Raw genomic sequence first — 9,393 nt, 5'->3', positions numbered from 1 at the left:
CTTGCCATCAGCCTATGGCAAAATGGCCCCCGTGAGTAAAGAGAGAGAAAGAGAGAGAGAATGAAAGGAGATGGACATTGTGTATGTATTTTCTGCAAGACAGGTTTGTGCCTATCAAGGCCATCTGGTTCTAATAGAACATCAATTGATGTGAACAGGAACAGAGACCAATTTGTTTTCTCACCAGGGGGCTGGAGGGAGGGAGGGAGGGAGGGAGGCTGGTTGGTGAAAACCCCTCCTCTCTTCTCCCTCTTTCCATCTCTCTTTCTCACACACAGACAAACAAACGGAAAGAGATACACGTGCACACAATGACGCGCGCAGACAAACACTGCTCTGTCTTCCTCCTTCAGATGAAGTAGGCGCCGCATTGGCCAGGTGACCATGTCACGTCACTGGAAAGGCCCAAGGCTATCTCTCTCTGTGCTTGTGTGTGCGTTTAGCGAGAAGGAAGAATCTTCCCATTGTGTCTCATTGACAAGATTAATTTACAGTATATACCTATAGACGTTACCCCTTGGCAGCGTTATCAGAAACCACAGCATTTCTGTGTCACTAGAGGATTTTAGCGCCACAGATAAATAATTGGACTGTATTAGTGATGATCAATACTTGGATAGCTCACAACTTCCTCCAGCTAAATCATGACAAGACCAAGGTACTTATTGTTGGAGCCAAAGCACAGCGAGAGAATCTAGCATTTTAATTCACGGGCAATAAAGATAAAACACCAGGTAAAAAACGTATGGGATTTTTTAGATTCTGAACTCAGTTTCGTATCACACATTAGGAATGTGACCAAAATAGCTTATTAGCACCTGAGGAACATTGCCAAGGTGCGGCCGTTTCTCCCTCAGGCTGATACAGAGAGGCTCACCCATGGTTTTATTATAAGCAGGCTTGACTATTGTAATGCTCACCTGTCTGCTCTATCCAGGAAAGCCATTGGTCAACTGGAAAACATACAGAATGCTGCAACACGGTTATTGACCAAGACCAGATGGAGAGAACACATTGCATCGGTTTTTAAGGTCTCTGCACTCACCTGTCTGCTGTGAGTTTTAGAATTTATTTTAAGAATCTTCAATTGGTTTGTAAATCAATCCACGACAGTGCACCCCAATACATTTCAGACATGCTTTTAAGTTCTGTACCCAGTAGGTCCCTCAGGTCCTCTGGCTTTTTAACTATCCCGAAGCCTAGGACCAAGAGGCATGGAGAGGCAGCCTTTACTCATTATGCCCCCAGCCTCTGGAATACCCTGCCAGAGAACCTGAGGCAGGCCGAAACTGTGGACATATTTAAAAGAGATCTTAAAACATCTGTTTAGCTTTGCTTTTCCTTAAGGTGCTTTTTAGTCGTTCAGTTTTTTGTCATTCTTTAGTTTTTTATCTTATGTTTGTTGTTTAGTAAATATTTCAGCTTTAATTGAATTGTTTTTGTTATTTTTTTCCTGTAAAAAAAACATTATTGTGATGCATTCCATGTCTTAAATGTGCTGTATAAATAAGTATATGTGTGTGTGTGTGTGTAGGGGGGTCTGGCTGGCTGGCATTATAGAGGGGAGGTTGAGTAGAGGGAGGGGGTCCAAACAGCCAGATTGGGCCAGCTGGCAGGCTCAGTCCTTTGTACAGCCCAGCATCTCATAATGTCTGCTCAGTTTACAAATAAACATGGCAGGCTGAGAATTGAGCCACCATTAAAGGGATGGGTCAGTCACTGTGATTGGTTCTGCATTTAATCAGACTGCCTCTGATTGGTGGAATTTACCCACGCTAACCCTAGCTTTATATCCACATCCTGGTTCAACCCTAACCCTAACCCTAGCCTCAACCCTTACCCTACCTCTAAAACTAAACCTAGATTCATGTCTACATCCCGGTTCCATCCTAACTCTACCCCTAACCCTAACCCTAGCTTCATGTCTACATCCTGGTTCAACCCTAACCCTACCTCTAACCCTAGATTCATGTCCACATCCTGGTTCAATCCTAACTCTACCCCTAACCCTAGCTTCATGTCCACATCCTGGTTCAACCCTAACCCTACCTCTAACCCTAGATTCATGTCCACATCCTGGTTCCATCCTAACTCTACCCCTAACCCTAACCCTAGCTTCATGTCCACATCCTGGTTCAACCCTAACCCTACCTCTAACCCTAGATTCATGTCCACATCCTGGTTCCATCCTAACTCTACCCCTAACCCTAGCTTCATGTCCACATCCTGGTTCAACCCTAACCCTACCTCTAACCCTAGCTTCATGTCCACATCCTGGTTCAACCCTAACCCTACCTCTAACCCTAGCTTCATGTCCACATCCTGGTTCAACCCTAACCCTACCTCTAACCCTAGCTTCATGTCCACATCCTGGTTCAACCCTAACCCTAGCTTCATGTCCACATCCTGGTTCAACCCTAACCCTAGCTTCATGTCCACATCCTGGTTCAACGCTAACCCTACCTGGTTCTAACCCTAGCTTCATGTCCACATCCTGGTTCAACCCTAACCCTAGCTTCATGTCTACATCCCGGTTCAACCCTAACCCTAGCTTCATGTCCACATCCTGGTTCAACGCTAACCCTAGCTTCATGTCCACATCCTGGTTCTAACCCTAGCTTAACCCATAATGGTTCAACCTAACACTAGCTTAATGTCCAGATCCTGGTTCAACACTAACCCTAGCTTAATGTCATGTCTAGCTTAATGTCCAGATCCTGGTTCAACACTAACCCTAGCTTAATGTCCACATCCCGGTTCAACACTAACCCTAGCTTCATGTCCACATCCTGGTTCAACCCTAACCCTAGCTTCATGTCCACATCCTGGTTCAACCCTAACCCTAGCTTCATGTCTACATCCCGGTTCAAAGCTAACCCTAGCTTCATGTCCACATCCCGGTTCAACGCTAACCCTAGCTTAATGTCCACATCCTGGTTCAACCCTAACCCTAGCTTAATGTCCACATAATGGTTCAACCCTAACACTAGCTTAATGTCCAGATCCTGGTTCAACACTAACCCTAGCTTAATGTCCACATCCCGGTACAACACTAACCCTAGCTTAATGTCCACATCCTGGTTCAACGCTAACCCTAACATACTATACTGTTTCATTGGTGTTTTTGACTGATTCCCCATCTGATTCTGTCCCTGTGGCTCAGTTGGTAGAGCATTGCACTTTCAATGCCAGGGTTGTGGGTTCGATTCCCACAGGGGACCAGTGCGGAAGAAGTATGAACATTTATGAACTCACTACTAGTTGCTAAATGACGTAAATGTAAACACCATCACCTTTTGAATCCCTAATTTTTAAAGATAAATAATAGCTGCCTCGTTGCATAAATCCCTCTCTCCCGCCCTTCCACCACCCCTCCTTCCCTCCCCCCTCCCTCCTGGCCCTGGGAGCTACTTTGTCTTAATTACCTCAGGAGGAGCAGTTGGCCCCTGAAGCAATCATCTTTGTTTGTTAAAACAGCCGTTATCTGCCTCAGTAAGGTCCATAAATAAAACATGGCCAGATTACAATGCCATGTTTCTGAGGACTACAGGACCCCAGTTTGCAGCTACTGATCACAACACAAGCAACAACAACATCCTCCCTGAACACAGCACAGCAGAACACAGTACTGGCCCTAACACAGAGAGAACAGAGAGGACAGGAGAGGGGGAGAGGAGACCCTCTCTCTGTCCTTCGACCTATCTCTTTTGTACATTTTTTGTCCCTCCCTCTCACTGCTTTCTGTTTTGCCCTTCTAACTCCCTTCTTCTCTGCCCCCCACCCCTCTCTATCCCCCTGATCCAGAGGGGTTGGGTTAAACGCAGAAGACACGTTTCGGTTGAATGCATTCAGTTGTGCAACTGACTAGGTATCCCCTTTCCTTTCCCTTCCGTCTCGCCTCTTCCTGTGACCCCTCTCTCCCTCCCTGATATCTCACATCTCCTTTGTGTTGGTAGGACCTGTCGTGGCTGAGTGATCTAGCGTGTGCAGATTATAAATTCCCATATATGTAAATAACCTCTTCCTCTGTTTCAAGGTGGGACGTCAGTCCCACTGTCATTTGTTTATTTTATTACTACCGACGGGGAACCCGCCGCCTGCCGCACAGCCTATAGTGAGGGAAGGATGGAGGGAGAGGGAGAGAGGAGGGGAGAACGGGTGGCATGGAGGGTTGGGGAGTAGGGGGTGGAAGACAGGGGGGCGAGGTAAAGGATAGTGAAAGTGAGTGAGATAGAGAAAGGAGTGAGTAAGAAAAGGGTAGCAAAGAGAGGGAATTAGGGAATGAAGGAGAAAGAGAGGGGGATAATGGTGTCAGAGTAAGAAAAGGGGGGGGGGCAATAAATAAGGAGTGTTCTATAGGAAGTCGAGTCACTATAGAGTTGCCATGGCTGTTGCGTTATATGTCTCTGTAGTAGTAATCAGCAGGAGTCCATCCAGGCATATGCTGGACATATGGACCCTGCTCCAGCCTGCTACTGTGTATGCATCTGCTACAGGACAGCCAGCATGGCTGATACAGGGGCCAGTTACAGGGAGCTGGCTGCGGCCTAGACTGCCTCTGCTGCATACAGATACAGTGCCTTGCGAAAGTATTCGGCCCCCTTGAATTTTGCGACCTTTTGCCACATTTCAGGCTTCAGACATAAAGATATAAAACTGTATTTTTTTGTGAAGAATAAACAACAAGTGGGACACAATCATGAAGTGGAACAACATTTATTGGATATTTCAAACTTTTTTAACAAATCAAAAACTGAAAAATTGGGCATGCAAAATTATTCAGCCCCCTTAAGTTAATACTTTGTAGCGCCACCTTTTGCTGCGATTACAGCTGTAAGTCGCTTGGGGTATGTCTCTATCAGTTTTGCACATCGAGAGACTGACGTTTTTTCCCATTACTCTTTGCAAAACAGCTCGAGCTCAGTGAGGTTGGATGGAGAGCATTTGTGAACAGCAGTTTTCAGTTCTTTCCACAGATTCTCGATTGGATTCAGGTCTGGACTTTGACTTGGCCATTCTAACACCTGGATATGTTTATTTTTGAACCATTCCATTGTAGATTTTGCTTTATGTTTTGGATCATTGTCTTGTTGGAAGACAAATCTCCGTCCCAGTCTCAGGTCTTTTGCAGACTCCATCAGGTTTTCTTCCAGAATGGTCCTGTATTTGGCTCCACCCATCTTCCCATCAATTTGAACCATCTTCCCTGTCCCTGCTGAAGAAAAGCAGGCCCAAACCATGATGCTGCCACCACTATGTTTGACAGTGGGGATGGTGTGTTCAGGGTGATGAGCTGTGTTGCTTTTACGCCAAACATAACGTTTTGCATTGTTGCCAAAAAGTTCAATTTTGGTTTCATCTGACCAGAGCACCTTCTTCCACGTGTTTGGTGTGTCTGCCAGGTGGCTTGTGGCAAACTTTAAACTACACTTTTTATGGATATCTTTAAGAAATGGCTTTCTTCTTGCCACTCTTCCATAAAGGCCAGATTTGTGCAATATACGACTGATTGTTGTCCTATGGACAGAGTCTCCCACCTCAGCTGTAGATCTCTGCAGTTCATTCCGAGTGATCATGGGCCTCTTGGCTGCATCTCTGATCAGTCTTCTCCTTGTATGAGCTGAAAGTTTAGAGGGACGGCCAGGTCTTGGTAGATTTGCAGTGGTCTGATACTCCTTCCATTTCACTATTATCGCTTGCACAGTGCTCCTTGGGATGTTTAAAGCTTGGGAAATCTTTTTGTATCCAAATCCGGCTTTAAACTTCTTCACAACAGTATCTCGGACCTGCCTGGTGTGTTCCTTGTTCTTCATGATGCTCTCTACGCTTTTAACGGACCTCTGAGACTATCACAGTGCAGGTGCATTTATACGGAGACTTGATTACATACAGGTGGATTGTATTTATCATCATTAGTCATTTACGTCAACATTGGATCAGTCAGAGATCCTCGCTGAACTTCTGGAGAGAGTTTGCTGCACTGAAAGTAAAGGGGCTGAATAATTTTGCACACCCAATTTTTCAGTTTTTGATTTGTTAAAAAAGTTTGAAATATCCAATAAATGTTGTTCCACTTCATGATTGTGTCCCACTTGTTGTTGATTCTTCACAAAAAAATACAGTTTTATATCTTTATGTTTGAAGCCTGAAATGTGGCAAAAGGTCGCAAAGTTCAAGGGGGCAGAATACTTTCGCAAGGCACTGTACATAGCTTGCGTCCCAAATGGAACCCTACTCCCTACATAGTGTACTGCTCTTGACCAGAGCCCTATGGCCCCTGGTTAAAAGTAGTGCACTGTAAGGGAATATGGTGTGTTTTGGGACACTAGACCAAACTCACTTCACACTAACTATTTGCTCTGCATTAGATAGGTTTACCTTCACACAGTAAAAAAAATAGCATATTGTTACCTAATATTGTAGTTATCACATTATTAAATGTAGTTATTACATTTTTATAACTTAAGAGGGATTTTCAAATTTTAAAGAAATTAGTAAGAACAGAATAAACTCATTTTAAGATCCATACCTGTAGTAGAAAAGAGGAGATTATCTTTTTTCTTATGATGTCAACTCTCTTTTTTGAACTCCTAAAGCAAATGACACTCACTGGAGCTAATGACACTTACTGGAGTATCTGTCATAGGCTTTTGAAAAGCATCCGCAGTCAAAATGCGGCCACCAGGGAGCCCAAGACCCCCCAAAAAATGAATCATGTTTTCCTATTGTTATGTCAGACACTGACAGTCACTCAGTGAGCCCATGTTGGCGAACATGTTTGAGACAGCTGGATAGACTTACTTACCTAGCAATCTAAACCTTGTAGTAATCATGGCTGAATTAGCTAGCTGACCGGGCACACAGGGCACGTGCCCAGGGGCTCTGACCTCCAGGGGGGCCCCATTGATTTTGTTAGTCCCTCTGACTCAGATATCATATGAAGTCATGGCAAAGTGTGTAGAATTGCAGCAAAATAGTTTTTTTTTAATCACAATTGACTTTCTCCTTACTATTCTACATTTTTTGGGTGATGGTTGTCCGTCACTAGGTCGCTGTTTCGCCCTGGCAGGGGGTCCCTGTGGAAGAAAGTTGGAGACGTAAGACATGAAAACAAATAGCAGATGGTTATGAGAGGAGTTCCATTTGAAACGGACACAGAGTGGTTATACAATTATTTGTCAAATGTACAAACACAAAATTCAAGAGGCTAAATAGCTTCAATTACAGCACATTTGTTGTCAAATTGACCGTAGCCTCTTTTTGAAAGTGTAAACAAAGAGCAAAGATAATCATGAAGGGAGGAAGTGAGCGACAGCGATGGACATCCACAACCAGGTCATTTGTCTACACAAGGGTTCCAAAAGGGTTATTCGGCTGTCCCCATAGGTTAACCCTTTTTGGTTCCAGGTAGAACCCTTTTTGGTTCCAGGTAGAACCCTTTTTGGTTCTAGGTAGAAACCTTTTGGTTCCATATAGAACTACCTGTGAAAAGGGTTGAACATGGAACCCAAAGGGGTTCTCTCTACCTGGAAACAAAAAGAGACTAAAAAGAGACGAAAAGAGACGAAAAACCCTTTAAGGTTCTAGATAGCGCCTTTTTACTGAGTGTAATGATATACTGTAATAAAATGAAGTATGAGAGAAGACTAAAGCGAATCCACAGGAAGCTGGGAGATAATGACGCTGATACTGTCTCAATGGTTCTCTCTCTCTCTCTCTCTCTCTCTCTCTCTCTCTCTCTCTCTCTCTCTCTCTCTCTCTCTCTCTCTCTCTCTCTCTCTCTCTCTCTCTCTCTCTCGGCCTATAATCTCCTTTTTACTCTAACCTCCTCTCTATTTAAAAAGAGAATCGCCTTCAGTGGTCAGATTCTGATCCAATCTGCTGACTTTAATGTAAGCAGATTCACAATCAGAAAATGGAGGAGGAGGAGGAATCCAATCAAACGGAGGGGAGGGGGGAGGGTAGGGGAGAGGAGGGGGAGGGAGGGTAGGGGAGAGGAGGGGAGGGGAGGGAGGGAGGCGCAGAGGGGAGGATGTGGGGGGAGAGAGGAGGCGCAACCATCTAGGTCAGTTTGGAGAATGACTGCTACAGGCGATAAGATTAGAGCAGGGAGAGAACGGAGAGGGATGCTACGCCTTTCACTGTGAGACGCAGTCAGAGACGCACAACTAAATCACCCAACACTGAATAGAACGCCGCTGAACACTTTCGCCCCTCTCCGCTTCTCTCTTTTCTCTTACAGACATGCTAATGCTTATTCTTATCCCACCTTCCTCCTCCCTCCCTTTTCGGCACGTCTATTGCTTTTTTCTTTTCGTTTTTACTACATGACGCCAAAAACAGAGTAGGGGGGCATATTTGCATCAACACAACACTGGGTGATTTAGAATGAATAAAACTTTATTTTCCTCTTCCCCTCCCTTCGCCCCTTCATCTCTTCTCTTAGCTTCCCAATTCGCCTCCCCCTTCTCTTCTACACCCCACCCCCACGCCACCTCCTCCTCCGCCACCACCGCCCCAACACTTTCCTCCTTCCTCTTTCCCCATTTCTAAAGCTTAACTTCATTGTCTCAAACCTTCTTTCTTTCATCTTAAGACAAAGATTTATGTAAATCTTTGGGCCCCGCGTTAATGCGAGGCACCGTGTGAGAAATAGCATCCCTAAATCGCCGTATTGTTGTTGGAAATGACAAGGCTGCCTGCTAATCCCACAATGCGATCATCCAAATGTGTCATAATGCTGTGTGTAGGCAGGCGAATCTGAATATGAAAAAGACGCCGGCACGCACCTCTCCCCTGCTACATGCGCCTAGCTCCCTTCATTCCCTTACTTCTACGCAGACATACTTTCTCTTCTTTTTCACTAAAAGACCTCCCCCCCTCCCCCTAAGAGAAAGAAGAAACAGGAGGTGGTAAAAATGTGAAGTTTGACTGACTCGAACTGTGCTTTGTAAGTTGGTTGCAGCGGGAATCGTGTTAGACGCTGGTTCTCCTCTCTTTTTCCTTGTTTGCGGCCGAACAGTGCGAGGTTCGATTTGGGAAAATAAAGGAATGTGTCTCTGTAATTGGCTCTGTCCCAAGTGGCTTCCTCTTCCCTCCATAGTGCTTAACTTTTGAGCAGGGTCTTTTGGCCAGACACACAATTGTCTCAGTGGGTGTAAGTAGCAGAGGAGATCAATTGATCTGATTCTTTGATTTCCGATGTGTCTTTATTTCTAAACAATCGGATGATGCTTTTTGTTATACAATTACACTCATACAATGACACGGGCACAATGAAACGTTTGGACATTTGAAATTGAGTCCTTTCCTTGTGCCTACTGTACCACTGTATGTTATTCATTGGACATTGTGAGAGGTGGGTAGGTCACGTGAACTCGTGAATGAATTGTG

The 9,393-nt window shown here is 44.8% G+C and overlaps 1 non-coding gene across 1 annotated transcript; it reads left to right on the top strand.

Annotated features, from left to right (window-relative positions):
* Positions 1–3,148: 3,148 nt before the first annotated feature.
* Positions 3,149–3,221, top strand: trnae-uuc (transfer RNA glutamic acid (anticodon UUC)). The gene has a single exon. It is a non-coding gene; the product is annotated as a tRNA-Glu (tRNA).
* The last annotated feature ends 6,172 nt before the right edge of the window (positions 3,222–9,393 follow it).

This window comes from Oncorhynchus keta, chromosome 29 (assembly GCF_023373465.1).
Source record: "Oncorhynchus keta strain PuntledgeMale-10-30-2019 chromosome 29, Oket_V2, whole genome shotgun sequence".
Classification (NCBI taxonomy): Eukaryota; Metazoa; Chordata; class Actinopteri; order Salmoniformes; family Salmonidae; genus Oncorhynchus; species Oncorhynchus keta.
Note: the sequence above shows the minus strand (reverse complement) of the source record. Positions and strands in the feature narration are given on the sequence as shown.